Here is a 27,594-nt window from a genome sequence, read left to right as displayed (position 1 = left end):
TTAAAATAAGAAAAAATCAAAATCAAAACACACCACAACAAACAGAAATAGAAGAAACTCCATTTCCCACACTATATCCATCAATCCCAGCCCAAGTATAGGCTTCTCTTTAAGGGAAGGGGAGTGACGTATTTGGGTGGTCCAAACCAGCCACTTCCATTATTTCAAAGAAATCAGTAATGCACTCTAGTAATTTTCCATAACGTATCCCAGCTGCGCAGCATTCGTTTATCTTTGGCAGCGCAGCCGTTCTTGTAAACATCCTAAAGCCTGACCTAAGCAGATTTGACTGCCCTCTTTCAACGCTACCTAATCTTAAGAACCCAAGAGCGAGGCTCTCCCGAAATACAAATATTGTTCAAATACTGAGGCTTCTCCTCAATCCAATTTGCATTTGATTTTTAGTCTTAAGCTGAGATCCAAAGAATAAAGTCGTGAAACTATTTCTCCTAAAAACTATTTTTTATTTCTTGGCGTTGTCCTTAGTCAACTGACGGGACATTAGTTCGACTCATAAATAAAACAACAATTTTACTGGCGCAGTCGGTAGGATACAAAAGTATCCGAAAAAAAGAACCTTCGAGTGGAAAATAAGTTAAATTTTATAGTCCAGTGCTCGAAACATCTCCCAAAATAAATTCGTGAAAACTCTTCAACTTGGATTATAATTCCAATTCGGTTATCCAATAATAAGTGGAAGTGAAATACGAAACAAAAATATTAAGTCCAAAGGCAACTAAGTTTTAAAACCAACATATAAAAATAAAAAATTAAAACAATATAGAATTTTAATAATACAACACAAAAATTTACAAAACAAAAAAACAAACAAGTGAAACTAGAAAGCTTAAAAATAATAATAACATTGAATCCGAAACAAAACAAAAAAATAAAACACAAAAGTTAAAAATTTTACAATAAAAATGTCACAACCAATTATTGCGCTGAGCGACATAAACCTTGCCGAAGCCCGTCGGCAGCTTAAAGACATTATGCCATTCAAGGGTGATCCAGAAACCCTTCACACCTTTATCAGCAGAGTGGATTACGTAATTTCGCTCTACCAAACAAATGATGTCCGACAACAGAGGATTCTACTGGGAGCCATCGAAAGGAACTTGGACGGACAAATTACACGATCTTTGGGACTTCCGAACATCGAAGATTGGCCTACCCTTAAAGCAAGACTCATCGCGGAATTTAAAATTCAAACACCAAACTACAAACTTCTGGAGAACTTCAGGGAGACACCATACAGAGGAAGCCTAAGAGCATTCTGCGAAGAAGCGGAGAGACGACGTCAATTACTAATTTCGAAACTACACCTGGAAGGTAACCAATCGGATTTTCTTATTTATATTCAGGGTATTAAAGAATCTATTAAGATACTGATAAGGAAACTACCAATACAATTATTCACTATTTTAGCCCATCACGATATTACAGACTTAAGATCCTTAATTACCATTGCACAAAATGAGGGAATTTATGAAGAACACATTAATTTTGAATTTTATGAAAAACCAGAATATCGTAATAAAAATTCAAATTCTAACCAGAATTCGAAAACACAAAAATTCAATACAAATGTTCAAACTCAAAATCGACCAAGTTACTCACAATATTCCCAACCCTTCCAACCTAATTTTAATCAATACATTCAACCATTTAGACCTAGCTATACACAGCAGATAACTAACAACCCACCCATGTGGCACGCACCTAATTATTTCAGACCCAACCAATACATAAACCCACAACCCATTATTCAAAAAAATCATTTCCAACAATATCCCAACAAAGCCCAATTTCCCCAAACAACGCATTTTAGAGGAAATACATACCCTCGACTACAACAACCCTCTACATATAAAAATACTAACTTCCCGATTACTAAACGACTAAGACCATCGGACAGTGAACAAACTAAAATGTCTATTGACGAAATTAGATTCCAAGACGCGCATGAATTCGAACAAGTCCAACCTAATTATTACGAGCAACAGTATTTTAACCAAAATCAATACAATCCGTATCAAAATCATAGCTTCATTAATGAAGGGCAACAACAAGTCCAATCTGTACAAATTAATAACAAACAAAACCAAAATAATTCTGAACTAAACGAAAATTTTCGGTTAACAGCCCCGGAAAATACGAATACATAAAAATAGTATACAAAGGGCGCTCATACAAATGCCTTCTAGACACAGGATCAACAATTAATATGATCAATGAAAATATATTTTGTCTTCCCATTCAAAATAGTAGATGTGAAGTTTTAACATCAAATGGCCCTATTACCTTGAACGACTTGATTATGTTACCCAGAAATAGTATTTTCAAAAAAACCGAACCATTTTATGTGCACAGATTTTCTAATAATTACGATATGCTAATTGGCAGAAAATTGTTGAAAAATGCTCAATCAGTTATTAATTACAAAAATGATACAGTTACCCTTTTTGATCAAACATACAAATTAATTACTTCAGAATCCGAAAGAAACCAAAATTTGTATATCCAAAGGACACCAGAATCAATTGCAAGCTCAGATCAGGAATCAATAAAAAAATTAGATTTTTCACAGTTTCGATTAGATCACCTAAATCAGGAGGAAACTTTTAAGTTAAAAGGCTTGTTAAATAAATTTAGAAATCTTGAATATAAGGAGGGAGAGAAATTAACATTTACAAATACAATTAAACACGTACTAAATACAACACATAACTCCCCAATTTATTCGAAACAATACCCACTTGCGCAAACACACGAAATCGAAGTAGAAAACCAAGTACAGGAAATGCTGAATCAGGGATTAATTAGGGAAAGTAATTCTCCATACAATAGTCCTACTTGGGTCGTACCAAAGAAACCGGATGCTTCTGGCGTAAATAAGTACAGGGTAGTAATTGATTATAGAAAGCTAAATGAAATAACCATACCTGACAGATATCCAATTCCAAATATGGACGAAATTCTTGGCAAACTGGGACACTGACGGGACATTAGTTCGACTCATAAATAAAACAACAATTTTACTATATACATATGTATGCAGAAGGCATGCATATGTTATGTATAGCATGACCACTTGAGCTACAAAGTGCACGCTCCGCGATCAGCATATGTATAAGCGTTATATCGTATTACTTGAGCGCCGGAATACTTGTGTAATTGTTGGTAGTCTTTTAAGTACTTGAATGTTTTGTTTATTATGACAAAGTGTCACAATGTTTTGAAGCTAAGTTGTACCTATTAATTTAGTATATTTATAGGGTAGATATGCTACACCTCCCATTTTAAAGAAATGACGTAATACATGTAGTCATTTAGTTCTCAATATTAATATTGTGTTTAGAAACATTTTTTTTTTTTGTTTTTAAATGATATTGGTTTTTCTAATTAATTTTTAGCAATGTTTTGTCTCAAATCATTTTTGTGTAATGACAGGAATAATACAAAAATGTATGTTGTATTAAGTTATTTTTTGTTTTATGTTTTTTTTTTAGAAGGAAAAATAATTTTTTTTTTTTTTGTTTTCTTTTGTTTTGTTTTTTTTTAGGTTTATCAGACCTTTTCTTAAGTGAAATGAAACGTTTCATTGATTATATATTTTTAGTCTATTCTTATGTACTTTTTGTTTCTTTTGCTTTGTATCTCTAATTACTATGTTATCTCTGTCTTCTATGGTTTCTACAGTATAAGGACCAAAATATACTGGATCTGACTTATGACCCGATTCTTTCCTTAGTATAACTTTATCTCCTATTTTTAATTGAAAATCTGAAGTTTTCTTATCATAAAGTTGTTTTCTATATGACTTAACTTTTTCTAACATAAGTCTAGTTTTTTTTATATGCTATTTCTAATCTAAATTTTATTTCCTCCGAGTAATCTTCTACATTATACAGTGGTTCTATTTCATCTGTTTTATTAAAATTTGCGAACTGCCTTGGTAATCTTCCAAAGACTAGTTCATATGGCCAGTAATCATGCATGACTGATGGTGCTGTGTTAATACAATATGTAAAATATTGTATCCAAACGTCCCAATCAGTTTTATCTGCAGAGATGTATGAACGAATGTATTCATTGAATGTTATATAACTTCGTTCTATTGTCCCTAAAGGTTGGTGATGCTATTCGGTAGATGTTAGGTTTTCTATCTAGCACATATCCAAAATTACTTCATTTTTATACTCGGTACCATTGTCCGAAATGAACATCTTAATTGAACCGTACTTTAGAATAAAATTTTCGAATATAGCTTTCGCGACAGTATTTGCGCTTTTGTTTGCAACCGGTATGGTTACTAGATACTTTGTTAAATCACATATAAGTGTGACGATGTATTCGTTGCCATATTCTGATTTCGGTAGTGGACCAACTGTGTCCACTATCACTATATCAAAAGCATTTGTTGGGGTTTCTGTGTGAGTCATTGGGGTCTTTGTGTGTGTCGTTGTTTTTGACATTTGGCATTTATGACATCTACCAATAGCTAGCGTTCTTGTAATGCCTGTATGACCTCCTTGATTTGGATCGTCATCATATGTAGACAGTATTGATTGTATCTGTTTTTCAGTTTTTATAATGGTCACCGGCTGGAGTAGCGCTACTCTTAATGATTCCAATTTTATTTTGCCCATATATTTGAAAATATCTATTGAAATGGTTTCAAAGACTTTTTCACTCGGTGCCAATTTGAGTTGGCTGATTTTTAGTATACCGGTTTGCATTTCAAGCCGTTGGAAGAACTGACCTAAATCAAAAATTCCATTGGTATATAAATCGTCAACATCAATTCTTTCAATAACTTTATTTTCTCGTTTTAGTAAACAAATAGATTCAGTTATTCGCAAGGTCACTACTTTTCGTACTTCATCATTTCTTATGACTTCGTGTACGTTGGGCCTAGATACATTTTGGATACTTTGCCTAGGCAATAGTTCCTTATTTGTTACTGTACAGTTTTTATCTTGTCTACTTTGGTACCTGGTAGTGACTTTCAGGGCTTTATGTTGCATGTCTTTGAGGTTTGTTATATTTATACGCGAAAGTTCGTCTGCTGCAAAATTATCGTTCCCCTTTAGATATTCTACTGTGAAGTCGTATTCTTCAAGCTCTAACTGCATGCGAGTTAATTTAGAACTGGGATTAGTCATAGAAAATAGGTACGTTAATGGTCTGTGGCCCGTTTTAATGGTGACATGTTTGCCATAAATCTATGGTCTAAAATGGGTAATTGCCCAATGAATTGCCGCTAGTTCTTGTTCCGTTGTACTCTTATTGCTTTCTCCTTTTGTTAATGAACGTGATGCATAAGCTATTGGGAGCTGAATACCGTTACGGTTCTGAGTTAGAACCGCTCCGCAAGCTTGTTTACTAGCATCCGTTATGCAAAATTCTTTGCGAAAATCAGGATATTTTAATAATTTGGGGTGCATAAGATTTTCTTGAAGGTATTCGAATGCGTTCTAGCATTCGCTTGACCAATCAAAAGGGACATTCTTTTTACATAATCTAGTTATGTGCCGTGAATAGTCGGCGAAGTTCCTTATAAATCGACGATAATAGTTGCAGAATGCTACAAATCGCCTTGCGCTGTCCGCATCATGAGGGACAGGATAATTTTTGATGACGTCATATTTCTTGTCATCTGGCAATACTCCTTTGTCTGAATATTTTTCTGGATACAACTTTAGGTTATATTTCCTACACACATTAAAAACGTCAGTTAAGTTTTTAATTATGTGTTTTTCAGAACATCCTATCACCATTAAGTCATCCATATACAAGAAAGGAATGCCTGATATAGTCATAATCCTCTGAAATGAATTTGGTGCTATTTTTTAAGGTAATCGCGTGAAGCGATATGAGCCATTGCTCGTTGAAAAAGATGTTATATTCCTTGAGTTTTTTCCTCAAGTTCTATTTGTTGGAAACCTGACATCAAGTCAAGGCATGAAAAGTATTTAGCTCGACCTAGTTGATCAGAAAGTAGTTTTTTATTTATTTGACGATAGTTAATTACTTATCTCCATTTCTTCTCTTGTGAATTTGGTAATGATTTTTTCGGAACTGACAAGAGTGGTCTGTTATAATCAGATACAGACGGTTCGACGATTTTGTCGCTAATTAATTTCCCTACTTGTTTTTGAATTTCTTCAATATGGCTATGCGGGCTTCTGTAGTTTTTTATATAAATGGGTTCATCATCTTTAAGTCTTAATGTTTGTTTATAAAAATTGTTTGTTAATGTTGGTTTGGTTTCCAGTCTGAACACATCACTAGACTGTGTGCATAATTCAGTTAATTGATTTTTAAATTGGTCTGGAAAATTTTTCTTTAGTTTTGAAAGTTCGCTCCTATTTCCAGTGTTGGTATTATGAATGTCATAATCTTTTAAATTTTCATATTGGATTTTGTTTACTTTGACCAATTGGTCGAAATTAGTTGTATTTAGAAGTCGAATGTATACAAGTTTGGATGCTGCTATTGTATTTGCAACATAAATCCCATTGTGTATTTCCTGAGTATTTACAGCATTAATGTCTATTTTCCGAATAACTTGTGATCTGGCTGGCAGAAGAACTGTACTGTTGCCAGCGCTATATGTTATCGGAACAAATATTGGATAATTTAAATTTTGGGGTCTTGGCTTGAAAACTAATTGACAATTGAATTTCTTTATAAAATCCATGCCTATTACTCCATCACATGGTATTGCAAAATTTGGGTCTACCAAATTAAATTCATGTGGAATAATATATTTTGTTTATTGGAGTTCTATTGAGGTTGTTCCTCGAGACTTTATCACACCTTAGAGTATGCCTTCGATGTTTATTATTTTTTCATTTTGAATTTTGAAGTTATCAGAATTTACTTTCATAAGTAAGATATCTGCACCAGTATCTATGAGAAATGTTAGTTTAGTTTCAGTTGAATGATTATTGAAAGTTACGAATATATTAAGACTATAATTAATGGAATGAACTTTTACATTTATAGGTTGTTTCCTAAAGGGTTCTGAGAGTTTTCCCATGTATTTTGCGCGATTCTCACATTGCTATTATTATTATTACCCTGGTTGTAGTTTCCGCGACTTCTCCCTTGGTTTTGGCCTCGTCTATCTCCACGGTTATTATAGATATTATTATTGTTGTTATTGCTGTCTCGGTTGTAATTGTTGTGGTAGTTATTTCTTCCACGATTATAACCTCGGCCTCCTTTATTATTATTATTTGCACCTCGTCGATAATAAAGTACAGTGTTACTTTGACCTGTTATCTCTGTGCAACTGTTTACAAATTTGGAGATGGCATCATTCATGTTTTGCTTGCATGATAAGTTTTACCTTATAAATGGAGCAATTCTGTGTCATTTCTTTTACAGCTGTTGTAGCGCTGTATTTTTTTGCTAAGGACTGGCTGAGACCTTCACTGATATAGGCACGTTCAAGGGCGTTTTCCGGAGCGTTTGTGCTTCTTTGGTTCCTTTCCTGCCTTGCCCGGTACTCAGCTATTGTGAGTGCAGGGTTTTGCTTCAAAGCTTCTTCCAATGTTGGCAAGTCCCTTTGTACTGTGGGCTGCGCGTTTGAGAATTGTGCCTCCTCTGCCATCAATTGTTGTGTGTTGTTGTTATTATTATTGATGCGTCGACAGCGGCGATGACGTCATCATACACAAATAAACTCGGGCAACGTTGGTGCTGAGTTCCTGTTGTTATTTTTACACAAATTTAATCGTCGATTTGGTTGGCAAGGTGGCAAGGCATTTGCTGTCAGGCGGTGGCGATACTCAGTCTCAAGTCCTGATGTCCTGACGTCCTGTAACGGTCGCCATATAATATTTAAAGGATACCAAAGAAGGTTCGGTGTATCAGAGAGTCTGCTCTGTTAGAGTCACTTTATCAGAATGTTTCTTGTGCGCTCATCTTGGGCTGAGCTGACCCGTACATACAATACTTATCCTATATACATATAGTTCCATATACATATTCATAAGCATGCAGAAGGAATGCATATACAAATTAATATAAGTTAAAGACGGTGGGTTTTAATGTGTTTTAAATTTTATTACGGAGCGATCGGATGCCGCACTTCAATGCACAATAAGAACTAAAAACTACCAGTGAAACCGCAATACATATCGTTGCGGATCCACGTTCATAGCGGCCCCGCAAATATGCTGAGTTTGCCGGCTATGTAGCGACGTCCAGCATTATGCTTACTTTGCAGAATGCCCTTGCTGTCACTAATTTTACTTGGCCATCCGCGGACGTTAACTTTAGTTAAATGCAGAAGGCATGCATATGTTATGTATAGCCTGACCACTTGAGCTGCAAAGTGCAAGCTCAGCATTCCCACGCTCCGCGATCAGCTTATGTATCAGCGTTAGATCGTATTACTTGAGCGCTGGAATACATGTGTAATTGTTGGTGGTTTTTTGGGTACTTGAATGTTATGTTTATTATGACAAAGTGTCACAATGTTTTGAAGCTTAGTTGTACCCATTAATTTAGTATATTTATAGAGTAATTATAGCTACAGCAGTTTCTAAGAAAAGAGAATCGCTTAAAATAGAGACTTGGCCGCCACGCCAGTAGGTATCACAAGGGGATCAACGCGCCACCAACGGTGGTACGCGCCGTAATTGTGACACACTACTGGAAGTGCAACTACACTCTCCACGCGAAGGCGGCTGGAAACAGGCTCTTAGTTAGATCATCGTAGTTGGGCTGGAGCTGTTAACTCTTAAAAATTTCCACATCTCCGGGCCGGACTAAGGTGTCATTCGACCCGTGCCGAGAGTCTGCCAGGCTGGCCCAGTCGCTAACGGAGAGTCCGGGCAAGTGGCGTCCGCTTGACGGAGAGCGGCCTACTTCGGTGGTAACACCAAAAAATTCTCCCAATCGGAGTGTGCCAACGGTACAAGCACGCCCAGTTTCGGGAGGGAAGAATCGGGCAGCCACAACGAATCACTCGACTGTGGTCCAAGCCGGCCAAGTGGTACGGGCTAAAAACCCATTACCGCAACTTGGTCATCCTGGGGCCCGGGATGACCCTAACCGTAAGGGGCTGAGCGGGGCCATAACGAAGTGGTATCTTCGTTACCTTCAGCAGGGCAAGTCACCCGCAGAAGCTTTGTCTCTGGCCAAGACACCGTAGCCGCTAGAGCAAAGGCCCAACTCTGCTTCGATGCGGGCAAACGCCACCCTGACGCCTCCGAAGAAAACGCCTAAGTGGTAGAATGTGGAGATGAGCAGGCCACTGACTGCTCCTTTCGATGGCCCAAGTACCTCAAGGGCTGCAAAGGCAACTGAGGTACGCAAGCCATCATATGCGGCCGTAACTGGGACCATAAAAGTTGCGGGCGTACCAGAGAGGTACCCCAAAGTCGTCTTCAGCAGTAAGAACCTCTCACAGCTCGAGGACGCACTACTGGAAGAGATAGTCTCTGGTTGGGATTCTCCAATTAGGTTTGGAGGAATCCACTTCAGGGTGGGTCACCTGATAGTGGATTACCGCAACGCAACCACTGCTGAGTGGCTGCAATTAGCAGTCCCCAGCCTCAGTAAGTGGAGCGGTGTCTCCCTGGAGGTAAAGATGGGCGACGACTTGCCATCGCCATAGTCCTTTTACCGACAGCGTTTTTCTTTCCATCCGATTCCTAAATTCAGTGAAAAGTAAAAAGTGATATCCATTCTACACCCACAACTCCCAAACCACACACACTATTGTAAACAATCACACACACACATTAATGTCTAAGTACGAAGAGATTATCTCTAGCGACCACAAGCTGAGCTTCAGGTTTGGAGACATCTCAGTTTGTGGTCTAAAAAAGACCAAGGCGAAGCCGGCACAAGACGGGTCGAGACACCTCGAAATCTGCCAGTCTCCGCGGAGAAGGAGAAGCTCTCCAAATCCAGCGAGGATCTGGCGGATGATGAGGATCTCAATGCGACCGTCATCGAGATAGGGGATCAGACCCCGATATCCTCTTAGGAGCTAGGCATGGAACTAGTCCTGCTGTGTAAGGAAGAAGCGGTACCGGCGGATGGTGATCTGGGCATCTCCATCTAATGGTCGGGATTACTGGGATAGCTCAGGTGAACATCCATCGCGCCAAGGCGGCATCGGCCGTGCTGGCAAAGATGTTCACCAAGCAACATCTTGAACTAGCCCTGGTACAGGAACCCTGGTAAAACCAGGAAAAATAGGACTGTACGTGAAGAACACCAAGGTAATTTGGGATCAACGGGCTTCTAGCTCTAGAGCCTGTGTCCTGGCATGTAGAAGTATTAATTATTATATACTTACAAAATTTCTCACGCGGGACTGTGTACCGATCGTGATAGAAGATGTGGGAGCAGCAAAGAAGACTGTGGTGTCATTGGCATACTTTGCCGGTTACCGCCCGAAATCAATGCACTGGCTGAACACTGTAAGAGGATGCACTCACCCATCATCATTGTATGTGATGCAAATGCACATCATGTGATATAGGGCAGCAGCGACGTGAACCAAAGAGGTGAGTCACTCTTAGAATTTATTTTAAATAACAATCTAGAAATCCTAAATGTCGGCAATGTTGCGACATTTGATACTAGGACAAGATCTGATGTTCTGGACATTACACTTCGCATATAAGCGACTGGCACGTATCTCCTGAGGAGTCAATGTCAGATCACAGAATTATTCGTTTTAACATAGGGCTAAATCTAGAATATAGCGACCGTAGGCTCGATCGCAGGAATATGAACTGGGAAGGATTCAATGCCTCCCTACTGCGCGATCCAGTTACTAGGGTAACCGGGAAACTCCGTACCACTCTAGAACTGGTGGCCGCCGTAGAAGACATTAACTCGTGTCTTACTAACGCGTTCAGAGAAAACTGCTCCCTTGGCCGAGCCAAGAGGGATAAAAATGGTGGAATGACCAATTGGAGAAGTTGCGGAAAGCGACCAGTCGCTTCTTACAAAAAAAAGAGAAGGGAACTAGGATGCCTACCGGAAAAAACTGACCATGTATAACCACGAGATCAGGAAAGCCAAACGATGGAATTATACAACCTTCTGTGAGGCAATAGTAAACACATGTGAAGGCGCTAGACTTCACAGAGCAATCCAAAGGAGTGCCAGAATCAAATCAGGCACTACGAAAGGAGGATAACTCCTATACCATAGGAAGTAAGGAGAAACTTGAGCTACTACTGGCAACTCACTTTCCAGGAAGCACGCCTCAAACGGATGGAAAAAAATTAATAGTAACAAGGGAGAGATGAAGATGGGCAATTGGTACATTCCAGCCCTACAAATCTCCTGGCCCAGATGGCATTCAGCCAATCCTGTTTCAACGAGCGCTAAGTCAGCTCGCCAGCCTAGCTTTAGGACACATACCTACAGCCTGGAGTATAGCAATAGTGGTGTTCATTCCGAAAGCTGGAAAGAAAGACATCACTGATCGTAAGTCGTTCAGACCCATCAGCTTTACATCGTTTTTGCTAAAAACGTTGAAAAAGCTAACGGACGCAGCATGCCTACCGGGCGGGCAGATCAACTGATACTGCCCTACATGAAAAAGCCTTATTGAAGATTCACTGACTCATAAGGAAGTGGCGTGCCTTCTTAGACATACAGGGTGCTTTCGACAATACCTCCCATGAGCCTGTCAACGCATCCCTGGCCAGAAGAGGACTAAACGCGACAACTAGCAGATGGATCAAATCACTACTGGCATCTAGGCGAGCCATGGCCACTATAGGAGGACAGTCGTCCACAGTGTCTACCACAAGGGGTTGCCCCCAAGGAGGTGCCCTCTCGAGCTTGCTGGCAGAAGAGTTGCTGGAAAGAATGACCCGCGGTCGTATACTTTGCCAAGGTTATGCTGACGATATTGTCATTATAGCTAGAGGTAAATATGAGGAAACACTCTGCGATATCATTCAACTGGGCCTCAATATGACCAGCGAATTGTGCACGGAAGTAGGCCTGAGCCTAAATCCTAGCAAAACTGTTATTGTTCCTTTCACAAATAGGTACAAGCTACAAAGAATGAAGGCAATAACCCTGTTAGAATGGCGCATAGAGGCCGGCAAAGAAGTTAAGTATCTTGGGATAACCCTTGACTCCAAACTAAGCTTCAAAACTCATGTCAATAACACAATTGATAAGTGCACCAGAGCACTTTTCACGTGTACAAACATTGCTGGTAAGTCGTGGGGAACCTCCCCACGCATAATAAGATGCGTGGGTGATAGAGCACGCCTTAGCACCACTAAGGTGAATGAGAATGGCCAGCGTATGCATGACAGGAGGAATGCGTACCTGTCCCACTGCAGCCCTAGAAGTACTAATGGAGGTAACGCCGCTTCATATCGTCATTGAAATGAGACGGAAAGCCACCCTAATAAGAATTTAGGGAGCAGGAAATGACTGCAACCTCACAAGTAAGGATGCTGAAAGCCTAAAAAGAGATATCCCTTTGCTAATGCAACCAAGGGATGAGATGCCAGCTGAGCATAGGTTCGCTCAGAACTACAGCACTCATCTCAGTAATAAGAACAGTTGGACCAAAGACACTAGAATAACAAGATGCGTAACGCCATACGATTTTTTGGCACACGATTTTTTCTCCGTGGCTCTAGAGGTGGCTCCAGGCTCTCTCGAATTTTTGTTCGAGAGCAGAAGCGCTACAGGGAACAGCTCTTTTCTACGCATACAGTGATAGCAGACAACTGTATGTGTGCACACGTATGCTCATGCATTGTAAATTTGACAAAATGTGCCCTTCACCTCAGAAGTTCTTAGACTTTAAATCTGTATTATTTTTGATCAATTGGCACCATGCGAAAAATTCTTGTTTTGCATTGCCTTAACGTTATTCTTATTTAAATATAGCTTAGGAATAGTAATAGCCAAATCATAATATCACAAAAAAAATTTCAAAAATGACTTTATATTAGAATATTTGTCATTAGAGTATTCATCTTGCGGCGTGTGAAAAATTAACAAGGCACTGATTGTTGAGTGCTTGTGTCCGCAATTCGTGCCTCAAGATATGACCAAAGCCAAGAGACTAGAATAATTCTAGTGTCTTTGATATGACTCTTGCAATTAACAGTTTTCATATTTTTTTATTTTATAAATTTATATTTTCTACTTCCTATTATTTTTATGAAATATTTATTTCTCAATGTAATGTCTTCTTTTTGAAAAATTTTTGTTTTCAATTACAGTAGTTATAATAATTTCCTTTGCATTTGTCTTTAATTAAATCCAATTTTGATCCAATTTTATTATTTAAAATGCACATTAGATTCAGTTGTCTTTCATATTCAGTTTTTTTTTATATTCCAATTTGATATTTATAAACAGCGCCCAATTTCATCATATTGCTACGAAATTGGCCAAAACTCGATCGTTTCTTCGATCAGAATACATTTCGGCCCGAAAATCGTCTTCTAGCACAACACGCACACATATACGCGTTCTCGTCTTTTGTTCTTACTCACACAAGCTCTCAGCGTTAGCGAGCGGACAGATGGCAATTTTGTCTTTGGTTGGACATACCTGGGGAAAGTACACCCTATGAAACCACAAACAATAAAGTAGTATAGAGACGGATCCCTTACCAACAAGGGAAGTGGGATGGGGGTTGTAGGCCCCAGGTTAAAATACCACGAATCAATGAGCAGATATACCAGCATTTTTCAAGCTGAAGTCTGTGCTATTGGACGCCGTGCGGAGTTTAATCTGCAAAGGAACTATCATGGCAAGGACATTGCTACACTGTCTGATAGACAATCAGCCATAAAGGCGCTCAACAAAGCTAAGATAACATCTAAGCTAGTAAATGAAGTGAGGTCAGCCCTAGGCAAACTAGGAGCTGTCAACAAACTCACAATAAGGTGAGTCCCGGGGCACAACAACATCCCGGGAAATGAGCTAGCGGACACCCTAGCCAGGAAAGGGGCAGAGAACCCACTAATTGGGCCCGAACCCTTCTGTGGTGTTGGTCACCACAGAGCACGGGGCTTACTAAAGTCACTAGAGGAAGAAAAACTTCTGTCCTTCTGGGAACACCTACCAGGGCTTAGGCGGTCTAAGATTCTCCTCCGTGAATAAAACCATAAAAGGTTCAAGACCTTAATGACACATGGGAAAAACACCGTGCGCATTTTGACTGGCCTTCCGACGGGGCATTGCCACCTTCACAGCCGTTTCCACAAGATTGGCATTGCAGACAGTGAACTCTGTCGCTTCTGCTGCATGGAGGAGGAAAGCTCTGCACATATTATATGTGACTGCATGGCGCTTTCCATCAGGAGGAACTGACTTCTGGGCATGTACATATGTAGTCCCAATTGCAGCCCAGAACCCCAATAAAATTCTGGGATTTATACAGTGCAGTGGACTTCAGGGAGATCTTTGAGTCATGAAGGGGTAGTACAATAGATCCTACTGGGTCGCAGTACACATACAAACCCACTTAATAATAATAAAACAGTCACCGACTATCTATCTTTGAGTGCGGACGTCTGTGTCTTTCCAATTGTGTGCGCTTTGCTTATCGCGTAATTACCATCGCCCAGCTTATCGCCGTTACATTGATCTTTATAATCTTATCTTCTTGATCTTATCAACGCGTACGTGCAAATCCATAAACATTCAATATCCATAAATTTATTAACCATGGACCCGGGCCACTCAATTTGGGGGATAATCGCTTTGCCAGTCTCAGCGTTAGCCCCAAAGCTAAGAAAAAAGACCCTTTCAGAAATTACAAGTTGATTTCCCAGACCTCCCTGAAACGCAGTGCAAAAATCCGAGATATTTAGTGGTCTTATCAAAAAACACTCCGAAAACCATATCCGACTATAACTGCTTTGCCGTCCACAGAGCCTTTAAGTATATAAGCAAAGACATCACATCCATCTCTAATCTTCGCGATGGTAACCTTCTCCTGCTGGTTAACTCCAGGGAAGTAAGTGACAAATTTATCAAAGTGACCTCTTTACCTGGCTTATGCGATATCGAGTGCAAACTCCACAACACTCTTAACTTTGTCAAAGGCACCATTTACGCTCCCTGTCTTATTAACATTCCAGAAAACGAAATTGTTGAGGAACTAAAATCTCAAAATTTACACAGCGTATTTAAATTCACCAAAATGATCGACGGCACCCCTAAACCATTTGGTAAAATTCTCGTAACGTTTGACCGTTTCACTCTTCCCAGTAAACTAACGGTTTCCTGGCAACCCGATGAGATGTAAGTCTTGTCAATTATTAGGGCACACATCAAAGCACTGCAAGAACCCACCCGCCTGTGTATCATGCAATCTCACACCCACCTCCCCGTGCCCAGCCTCTTCACCCGAATGCCCACAATATCAAACACAAAAACAACAACAAAATACAAAAAATAACCCCACGCTTACCAACTCGACCGTCGCAAACCAAAGCACAGCATCCGTTATGCTTGCCAAGAAATTCCGAAACCCAGACACTTACAAACACTGATTTGCCCACCAGCTCGATAAAAGTACCATCTCCGCTCTTACCAACGTATCCCACTTCCTCCCCAAGCACCTCTGCAAAAACTGATTTCTCTTACTTAAGAACAACAAGTAAACTGAAAACATGTATTGAACGATCTTGATCCCTCAAGGCGTAAGCAAATGCTCTATTAGGACAAACCTACAACGACGACAACAATACATTAATGACCTCAAGATCCAGCTCAAACGAATTAATTACTTCACAAACCTCAAACCTACTAACAAAAATCAACACAACAGACTCAGATGACACTATGGAGGATCCCGACTCCTAGTCCTGATCCTCTCACCCTTACATTCATATGCACAAACCCTTATACACGCCCCACAAATTAATAATAGTCAAAAAAAAAAAATAAAAAATAAAAAAAAAACTTTAATCATGGCAATTACTATATTACAATGGAACATCCACGGTATTTTTAATAATTACAACGAACTGACACTACTTATAAAAGACCACGCACCCGATATTGTATTTTTGCAGGAAACCAGCCTTTCATGCAATTCTACAAATTTTATTTGCCCCAAAGAATATAGTGGTTAATTCCACAATTTTTCTTTTAACACCTCAGCCAAACAAGGCATTGGTGTTCTTATTAAAAGGAATATTCCACATACATACCGTAACATTAACTCCAGCATACTCTGCTCCGCATTGCAGCTTAAATTTGAACAGGTCATTAATATTGTTAATGCGTACATCCCACCAAGTCAAAGCTTTTCATCCTCTGACATATCTGAAATTCTACAAAATCTTAATAGATCCACAATACTCCTGGGTGACCTAAACTCATGGAGTCCTTTATGGGGTTCGCCAAGCACAAATACAAGGGGTAAAAAAATTGAAAGCGTAATTCTTGAAAACAGCCTAATTGTTCTTAACGACGGTTCCCCGACTCACCTTTCAACTCACAACACGTTCACTCACATCGATATCTCACTGATATCTCCACAGATAGCCCATATGTGCAGCTGCAGACCACTTTCCCTTAACCATCCACATAAACATACCTACCCGTCCCGATAATACTTTACCCCTGCCTAAATACAAGACAGACCAAGCAAACTGGAAACGTTTTAATGAAAGTTGCGAAAAATCAGCAGCATATTGGACGGTCGGCTGCCTAAATCAGCAAGTCGCACAAATGACTAAAGTCATACGAGCAGCTGCAAACTGTAGCATTCCCCAAACGAAAAGAGTGATCCACAAAGCCAAAGTGCCATGGTGGAACGCAAATCTTCAACAGCTTAGGGATCAAAAGCAGCGCTTGTTCTCGACCTACAAAGCCAATATGAACGATACAAACCTTATCAGATATAAAAAAAAACAATCGCCCTTTTCAAAAAAGCTGTACTTTCGGCCATGCGTAACTCCCTTGAAAAATGTTCTTCCAAAATCTCCCCAGTATCCTCCACAAAAAAAGTCTGGTCCGATATAAAACGCCTAGCCGGCATCCCTCCCACACCGTTCAAATATATCAAATCCGACTCAGGTCCTCTAACTGGATCTTTTGATATCGCTGAAGAGTTTGCCTTATATTGGTCTGAATACTCTTCTGACCAAAATCTTTCAGCAGAATATATACGAGAAAAAATCGGTATCTCTTAGAGCCCTGTGCCATCGACTCACTTTCCCCATCGGCTACATCCTTAGATTCCAAAATTCACATTGCTTGAAATAGAAAATTCAGTAGCAAAAGCAAAAGGGAAAAGCCCTGGGGCCGACAGAGTATCATACCATATGCTCAAAAACCTATCTCCCCACCTAAAAACAAAACTTTTGGACATCTTTAATCAAATATTAAACACTGGAAAAAAAACACTACCATTATCCCTACAACCTAATTTCCCATAATCAAGTTGCTTTTAAAAAAAATCATAGCACGATGGACGCATTATTGCGTATCCAACACTTCGCGTCGAACGCTCTTTCGACCAAAAATCACGTCTCTATCTTGGCGACGGATTTTGAAAGAGCCTTCGATTGCGTGGGGATTCACGCCGTACTTTGCAATAAACAAAAATAAACAAACATCGAACTCCCTAATTTTACACAATGGAATCCCGCAGGGTTCGCCACTTTCGGTGGTTTTATTTATGATAGCTATCGAAGATATAAATGACATTGTAACTCGGCATAAAGATATTTACATCTCACTATACGCAGACGACGCATTAATCTTTACCAAAATAAAAAATATTAATACAGTCAGAGAAAAATTCTTAGAAATATTGCAAGAAATTTACTTGTGGGGAGCAACCTCTGGGGCCTCCCTTGCCATTGAAAAATGCCAAATTTTACATAACTGTCGGAAACAACGTTGCAACTGCCAATCTTCGGTTGGTGTGCTAAATCACACTTAAAAAAAACTACAAGCCCCATATTACGGAGCGGTTCGTCGCGCCATACACGCATTTCCCACATCTCCAGTAGCGTGCACATTGGCAGAATCTGGTCTTCCAAGTATCCCATCACGCGTAGAAGAAACTACTTTGATGCTTATCCCGAAGCTGTACACCACGCCCAACTGCCTGCTAACCAAATACTTCGGAGCCATATTTAAACAAAAGCGGAAATTCAAGTGTATATCTACTCTAAGACGTTGCGCCAACTACATCAAGCTACTTGACCTTCCCCTCCCTAAGCCCAGGAGGCCCTTCAAATCGCCAGCACTTTGGGGTTCCAAACATACATGTCGCTTAGAATACCAAAAACGGTTTATGAGCGCACAAGAATATCTTAGTGTGAAAAACTGGATCTACACCGATGGTTCTAAAGTCACCTGCGCAACCACTTTTGCGGTTGTTGACTGTAACCGTAAAATAATTTCAGGAGGTAGGCTTCCGTCATACAACTCGCCATTCTCAAAGCATGGCCAATTCGCTTCCAAAAACGCTGGTAAATCTGTTATCTGCACAGACAGCCTCTCCTCTCTTTCCGCTACACGCAACTGGAACCATAATGACCCCACAACACAAGAAGTTAGACACATTCTAAGTTCTCATCCAACAAAAATTACCTTACTCTGGGTTCCCAGCCATAAAGGTATCCATGGGAATGAACTTGCTGACAAAGCCGCCCAAGAGATGAGGCTTACACCATCAACCCTTTTCACTCCGTTTAACCCCAAGGATCTCCAAAGTCGAATCAAGCTATACCTCAAAGAAAAGAAACTCTCCGAATGGGCACTCTTCATACACAGGTACCAGTCTATAAATCCGAATCATGTTCAAGCCACCAACGAACGTACATAAACGGGAATGCGCGACCTTCATCCGTCTACGCATCGGGCACACCCAATCCACACATCAACACTTACTTATGAGAACGGCGCTACCAACATGCCAACTATGCGGGGACAAGCCCACCGTTGACCATATTCTCGACGCCTGCAGTCAATTGCACTCAATTAGATCTCAATTATTTGGTACACATAGTCTTTCGAATTGTTTAAGTAACCCATCCTGTGAAAATATCTCAAAAATTTACAAATTTGTCCAAAAAGCTAAGTTTATTATATAAAGCAGTTAACCCATAAGTCTCGAGTCGAAGGCCCCCGTAGATAGTACTCATTAAATTTAATTAGATTTAGTATTGTATACTATATTTAAATACTATATTTAAATAAAATAAATAAATAATAATAAAAATAGAGACTTTCCCCTATAAGAGCGATATGACAGCGTGATCCAGGAGTATCTAGATCAAGGTCATGTGAAAGAAGTTCCGTTGACGTATAATTCTCCGACTTATCATTTTCCTCATCATGAGGGCCGATTTTTAATAGTAATCCGAAACGGGTCAAAGCCGTCGTCAAATGGAACCAGATATCCTTCATGCTGGCCCAGTCCTACAATCCGATCTGATCCTGATAACCTTTCCTCCAAAATAAATTTGAAATAAATTAGAAATCGCTCTTATATGAATATTCCGGCCACATCCAGTTTCGCGTTCTGTGATTGGTCGGGTATCATCCTGAGGTAATCATAGAGCATCGCGGATTCTGTGACGTGTCTCAGAAAGATTGGGGAGATGGAGAAATATCTTGACTCGTCTGCTGCCAAAAAATAAGGGTTGCTCTGGTGAAAACCATATTCCTTCCCCAGCTAGAGCTCTGTGGTACCGTGCTGTTAACCGAAATGGTGACAGCAATCCTTCTGCATATGCCAACCGCCAGTTCCAGATATCGACTGCTGGACATATTCCACTATTGTTTTAAGCTGGTTTCGAAAGCTTTATACATATATTTTTTTAATTTTCATTTAAATTTCAATAGCTTTCAGTTCATTTTGTTTTACATTTTTATTTCATTTATATTTTTAAATAAAATTTTATAACTAGGCATTGTCAATAGACTTCAGTACCTTTCCCTCCCTACATGGTCTCAACTTTTTTACTGGTGACGATTGTTTAATGTTTTCATTACAGTTTTTATTTGACATGTTTCCATGAATGTTATTATCGACACCGGTGTTTTGCTTTTCATTTTCATTTAATTTTACATTTTCTTGATGTTTTATTTGATTTAGATGACGTTTTATTTCTCGGTTGTTGCGCTTTAAGATGCAATAATATGATCGAGATCCAAATCTTTCGCTTACAACTGCCTGAGTCCAACCTACCTTTTACTTTTTTACTGTTTTGACGACGGTCTCCGCTTGGCCATTAGTTGCTGGATGACCAGGCGATGTCAATATGTGATTTATAAACATTTTAAATTCATCAGACGTGTATTGCCATCCGTTATCGGAAACTAATGTACCAACTAAACCATTTCTACGGAACAATTCTCGTAATTTAGATATTGTGAATGTAAAGTCTTTTGTGTTGAAAACCTCAACCCATTTGGAATATGAACAAACTACAACCATTAAGTAATGATTTTTAATTGGCCCTGCAAAATCTACATGGATTCTGCTCCAAACTACAATTGTCCATTTGTTTTCCAAGGAATTAATGAAGACTTTTCTGGGCTTGTTGCTCCTGGCAAGGAATACATTTTTTAATAAACTTTTCAATTTCTAAGTCCATATTTGGCCACCATACGTATGAGCGAGTTTTCACTATACCAAGATGTGACTTATAAAATTCTTGTAGAATCTGCTGCCTAAGTTTAAGGATAATGACACGATGACCCCACATTATACAGTCATATTCTACAGACAATTCATTGGCCTTATTGATAAAGCTACCAAATATATTTTTATTTAATTTTTGTAGTGATCCAAATTGTAAAGATTTACAAACTTTTGACACGATCGAATCAGATCGTGTTTCGCGAGCAATACTCATGAAATTCAATTTGTATGAACTGTTTAATTGTATAAAGTTGGTATAATTATTTGCGGAATTCTTGACCAGCTATTTGCTTCATTCGACAAACCTTTAATGTTTTCAATTAAGAATTGAAACCCCATCTTTGCAATCGTCCAGGTGCCATAAGTGGCAATCCTTTCTTATCTCCAAATATACCTAACAGAGGCTTGTGAACAGTTTTCAAAAAAAATTTTACACCTAACAGATATTGTTTTAATTTCATTACGGTATATACAATAGCAAGAGCTTCTTTATCAAATGTGCTGTGATTAATTTTTTTTATTGATTTATTTTGTTCTATGACTTTTCCATTGAAATTTTACGCCTCTTTGCAATAATTTATACAACGGACTCGTTATCTGTGTAAAATTACTTACAAATTTTTAATAGCAATTAGCTATTCCTATGAAAGCTCGAAGCTGTGATATATTTGTAGGTGTCGGTGTTGATGACACAGCTGTCTTTGTTTTTGCTCAGACCTTTTTTATAGATGGAAAATCCGAAATAACGGATCTTGGACTTGAAGAATTCACATTTATTGACATTTAATTTAGGTCTTCAACCTTCGAAGCACATTTTTTTAAGTTTATTATATCTTCCTGCAAACTAGCTCCAGTCACAGTAATATCATCTTGATAAACTACTATGCCTTGCATGCCTTGAAACAAACATTGCAATCGCTTTACTTTTAAAAGACCAATGTGTGTGCTCCAAGTACATCATAGTTGAGATTCTTCATCTAAGTGTAGTTGATTATGTGCGTTGCTTATATCAAGCTTTGTATGTAATGTGCCTCCTTGAAGTGCTGAAAATATGTCGTCTGTTCTCGGTAATTGGTACCTAACATCAATCAGACATTTGTTTAAAGTAACTTTATAATCACCACATTTTCTAATCACCTCACCATCGGGTTTTGAAATTGGCACCAATGGATTTCCTCAAGCAGAACCGTCAACGGGCTCTGAAACACCTAAGTCAATTAAATCTTTTAGCTTTTGTCCAATTTTATCTTTCGATGCTAGTGGTAACTGCCTTGGCTTGAAAAATATTGGTTTAGAGCTATCCTCTAAATGCAATGTTACTTTACTTGCGTTAAATGAACCTAAATCGGTTTAAAATATTTATATTTATAATATTTATATATTTGTATTTATAATATATAGTGTGCCTACCGATTAGTCGCTCCATCTTGGGATAAGCCGAACTTGTTGCATATAGTGTGATTATAAGTGGTAGGTGGTCGGAGCTGAGCTCAGCAACGGACCGTATCTCAGCATGCATGTCCAGTATGCCCCTGCTGACAGCAAAATCGATATAGCCTGGGGAGCCTATACTGCCTATAGGACTCAAATCCAAATATTTTTTTCCGAAAATTCATTTTTAATTTGTTCTGTAACTACTGAGCGAACAATAGTTCACATTTATGCTGTTTACCTGTTCTAAATTAAAGTTAAAGGCTCTTAAAAATGTCATACCAAGCAAAGCTGGACTCGTTGTATTTGTAACTACGACTATCATTTGTTTTTTATGCCTCCATATTCAATCATTGCATCGTACTCACCAACAATTTCGATAGTGTCACCATTATAATTTACAAACGGCACTTTACATTTTCTTAGTGTCCGCTTCATAATTGCTTTTTCATATGTATGTATATACTTGTGGGAATTAGAGTGGTGGGGAGTCGAGTGCAAAAGTTGCCAAGAGCGGTTGTTCCTAAATCTAATAATAAATATCGTCATAGGTCTAAATAATTAATTTTGAAATCTTGAAGAACATAAATGATTTGTTACACTTATAAGCGCTACTACTTGTTTAATAAAAACTACATAAGCGAAGAACTACAAATTGGGGGCTCGTCCGAGAAAAGCTTAAGTGTAAAGACAAAATTTGTGCATATGACGCAGTTCATTTTGGTAGCAACCAGTGAACGGTAAAATAGAACCGTTGCATGATCGACGCTGGACCAAACGCGAGCAACAGAATACAGAATTTTCGAAGAAGTTTCAAGAGTCGGCCAACCAAAGTTGCTGCCTAAATTAACAGAAGCATAACTGGTGCATACTGTAATGAGTCGCCCTCAATAATATAGTCTTTTGGGTTTTTATTGCAGCCGTCAGGCTGACTGAGGTTTTATTTAATATTTTTATTTAAATTTAGTTGGGCAGAAATAGCCTAAATATCTTTCGTCTTAGGCTAAGCTGCGTAGCTGCGCTGCCGGATACGCCAGCGGCGGAGCGGCTTTCATATATGTATATATCTTATATATCTAGGCTTATCGATAGGTCGAACTATGCAATTATGTATTATGCATTTAGTCGGCGTGGTAATGCTGACCATGCACTTATACTTTGTAGCCTTCAAGTGGACGATCATGTTACATCCGCCCTGGACCTTATTGCTTGCATAAACATAAATATAAACATAGCAACAAAGTGCTGCTATATGTTGGTATGCTATTATACTTAAATGTTCTTTAATATTACATAGGCACATACTACATCTCCATCCTTTTGAAAAATAACGTAACGTAACGTTTCTTGTTTTTATTAGTAAGTAGCGTAATATTGCTATTATCTCCTATGCTTTCTATCTTATAGGGCCCTGTGTATTTAAAGTCTAATTTATGACCTACCTCATTTCTTAATAAAACTTTATCTCCTTCTTCTAACTTTATATTATTTACTTTTAAGTCATAATTTTCCTTATTTTTCTCTGTATGTGCCTAAAGCATTTTTCTTGCTCGAGCATATGCTACTTTTAACCGATATTTACTCTCCTTATCGTAATCATCTATATTATATATTGGTTCTATGCTATGTAGCTTATTAAAATGTTTTGGTAAATTACTTGTTCTACCGAAAACTAATTCATATGGATAGTAATTATGTACCATAGATGGGGTCGTGTTGAAGCAATAGACGAAATATTGAAGCCATACGTCCCAATCGGTTTTGTCCACCAATATATAGGATCGTATATACTCGTTTAAAGTTCTATGACTTCTTTCTACCACTCCAACTGTCTGGTGGTGATGAGCTGTTGATGTTATATTTTTGATTTTCAAATATTTACATAGGTCAGTAATTATTGAATTCTTATACTCTGTTCCCATGTCAGTTATGAACGTCTTCATTGGACCGTACTTTAGGATAAAAGATTCAAATATAGCTTTTGCGACTGTCTTTGCGCTTTTATTTGCTATTGGTATGGCAACTAAATACTTGGTTAAATCGCATATGAGAGTGACTGGGTACTCGTTACCATTTTCTGACTTAGGTAGTGGACCAATTGTGTCCACGACAACTCTATCGAAAGCATGTTCTGGTGTGTCAGTAATAGTCATTGGGGTCTTTGTATGCTTTGTTGTTTCCGCTTTTTGGCATTTTTGACATTTTCTTACGTACTCTTTTATGTATTTACTCATATTTTTCCAGTAATAATGTCTTTTGACCTTGGCCAAGGTTTTTGTAATGCCTGTATGACCTCCTTGTATTGGATCATCATGTAGTGTAGACAATATAGCTTCTTTTTCTTTTTCATTATTTATTTGGGTCACCGGGTTAAGTAGCGCTACTTTTAAATTCTTTAATATTTTATTGCCCATATTTTTAAATTCATCTATTGAAACGTGTTTAAAGATTTTCCTCCACGGTGCCATTTTGAGTTGGCTGATATCATATATACCGGCTTGCAATTCAAGCCTTTGAAAAAATTGATCTAGATCAAGAACTCCATTAGTATAAAGATCAACAACATCATATCTTGCAATGATTTTCTTTCCATGTTTAAATAAACCTATCGTGTCATTCAATTGCAGTGTCACTACTTTTCGTACCTCGTCATTTGTTATGACTACGTATACGTTGGGCTTTGAAGCTTTTTCTTTGGTTTGCTCATGCAAATCCAATTGTTCTTTTCCTGCGCAGGATTTTTGTCTACTTTGAAATCTTGTAGTGACTCTTATTTCCAGTTTTTTCCTTTAGCTCTTTGATGGTTATTCTTGATAACGCATCAGCTACATGATTATCTTTGCCCTTTAGATACTCTACAGTAAAATCATTTTCCTCTAATTCAAGCCTTATTCTTGTTAATTTAGAACTGGGGTTGACCATCGAGAATAAATATGTCAATGGTCTATGATCTATTTTCACAGTGAAGTGTTTTCCGTAAATGTATGGTTTAAAATGTACTATTGCCCAACGAATTGCTGCTAACTCTTGTTCTGTTGTACTCTTATTGCTTTCACCTTTCGTAAAAGCTCTTGATGCGTAAGCAACTGGGAGTTGGTGGCCATTATGGTTTTGAGTTAAAACGCTTGCTTGCTCGCATCTGTTATTATACGTCTGTAGTAATTGCAAAATGCTACAAAACGTCTAGCGCTGTCCGTATCATGTGGAACTGGGTAGTTCTGAATGACATCATATTTTTTGTCATCCGGTAAAATTTGTTTGTCTGTGCATTTATGTCCTAGAAAGGTGACTTCATGCATGAAAAATTAACATTTTTCAGGATGTAACTTTAGGCATTTACCAAAAACTTCAGTGAGGTTTTTAAGCATATGTTTTTCGAAACATCCGATGACTATTAAGTCATCCATATAAAGGAATGCCTGAGACGGTTCTATTCCGGAGAATGCTATAGTCATCATTCTTTGGAATGAATTAGGCGCTATTTTTAAGCCAAATGGCAATTGCGTGAAACGATATGAGCCATTGTTGGTTGAGAAACATGTTATATCTCTCGAGCCTTCATCCAGTTCGATTTGATGAAAACCTGACATTAAGTCAAGGCAGGAAAAATATTTTGCTCGACCAAGTTGGTCCAAAATATCATCTATTCTCGGTAGTGGGAATTTGTCAGCTAAAAGTTTCTTATAAATTTGGCGATAGTCTATTACTAATCTCCATTTCTTTTTATCTGAATCTGGGCTTGACTTTTTAGGTACTAATAGTAAAGGGCTATTGTATTGTGAAACTGATGGTTCGACTATTTTATCTTTTATTAATTTCTGTACCTGGGCTTGTATTTCTTCTACTTGACTACGAGGACTTCTATAATTTTTTGTGTATCATCTTTTAATCTCAACTGTTGTTTATAAAAATTATTAACCGTTATTGGTTCTGATTCTAATGCAAATATTTCTATATATTTGCTGCATATAGTTTCTAATTGTGATTTACACGATTCGGGGAAATTTTTCCTTAATTGAGATAAAACAGTTTTATTTCTATTTTCATTATTTGCCTAAACTACATTGAAGTTCGAAAGTGGCTCATATTTTAAAGTGTCCATATTGACTAATTATTCAGAATCTGTTGTGTTCAAAATTCGGACAACTGTATTACTTGATGTTGCAATTGTATTTGCAACATAAATACCAGTTTGAATTTCCTGGTTTGGAATTAAAATGTTATCATCTTTTGATGATACTATTAATCTTCGGACAACTTGGGATCTTGCTGGTAATAAAGTTGTGTTAATACCAGAGCTGTATGTTATTGGAATATAAATTGGAAATTTCAAATTGTTTGGTCTAATTATAAACCAATTTTCTTCTGGATTTAAATCAATTTGGCAATTATATTTTTTTATGAAATCTATTCCTATTATACCATCACACGGTATGGGAATTTTCTGTTGGCTTATGCCTTGAATGTTTATTTTGTTAGTTATTTGAATATTAGAATAGATATCTGCACCTGTATCAAGAAGAAAAACAAGTTTTACACCTGTTTCGGCATGAATGAATGTTGAAAATATGTTGAGATTATAATTGAAACTCTACGATCTTCTTCTACTGAGTACCTAAAGGCAGTTGCGAGTTTCCCTGATCTTGGATTACTCGTACATTGGCAGTATTTCGGTTATAGCTATTTTGGTTGTTGTTACGGCCTCTGTTTCCATTATTGCGGCCTCTATTATAGCCATTATAGCGGTTATTATTTCCATTATAGCGGTTTTGATAACCATTATTCTGGTAACCGTTATTTTGGTAACCGTTATTATAGTTGCCTCTATTACCATTGTTAAAGAAGCCTCTACCTCGGTTACCACCTCTATTGGCATTGCTGTATCATCTGTTAGATCTGTTACCCCTAAAGTACATCACTTTATTGAATTCACCGGTAACTCTTGAACTCGTTCTTATGTATGCGCTCAGCACGATTTATCATTGTGTCAATTGCCTCTTTTGTACTTAGGAAAGTGGCATGTTCTAGAGGTATACCCTCATCGATAAAGGAAGCTTCTAACAGCTTTCTCAGTCTATAAATTTCGGCGGTAAATTACATTGCAGTTTTACCTCTCTGCTGAACTGTTGATAACTTTGCTTTGACATTACCGGATGTCTCACCGACAACTACATTCTGCAATTTGTTTATAATTGCTGGAATTGTCGTTTCATTGTCAACTGAGTTCAAAATTGTGCCAACTATTTTTGACTTAATGACCTCAATTGCAATGTCTTCAAATGGTCCCTAGCTCAATTCCTACATGAGAAGCATATCGACGTAATGCTTCTTTCGGAAACTCATCTCACAAGCAAATACAATTTTCAAATAAGAGACTACCATTTCTACGGTACAAATCATCCCGACGGAAAAGCACACGGTGGCACCGCCATACTCATAAGGAACCGTATGAAGCACCACTTTTACAAAGAATATGCGGAAAATCATCTTCAGGCCACATCTATCAACATTCA

The 27,594-nt window shown here is 38.2% G+C and overlaps 1 protein-coding gene across 1 annotated transcript in view, besides 3 other annotated features; it reads right to left on the bottom strand.

Annotated features, from left to right (window-relative positions):
- Positions 1–3,043: part of a mobile genetic element that runs on past the window's edge.
- Positions 1–27,594, bottom strand: part of Myo81F (Myosin 81F) — a 1,965,857-nt gene that overhangs the window by 1,272,695 nt on the left and 665,568 nt on the right. The window lies entirely within an intron of this gene.
- Positions 8,594–14,508: a mobile genetic element.
- Positions 21,564–22,537: a mobile genetic element.

Source organism: Drosophila melanogaster, chromosome 3R, assembly GCF_000001215.4.
Source record: "Drosophila melanogaster chromosome 3R".
Taxonomy (NCBI): Eukaryota; Metazoa; Arthropoda; class Insecta; order Diptera; family Drosophilidae; genus Drosophila; species Drosophila melanogaster.
This window is presented reverse-complemented; position numbering and strand designations above follow the sequence as displayed.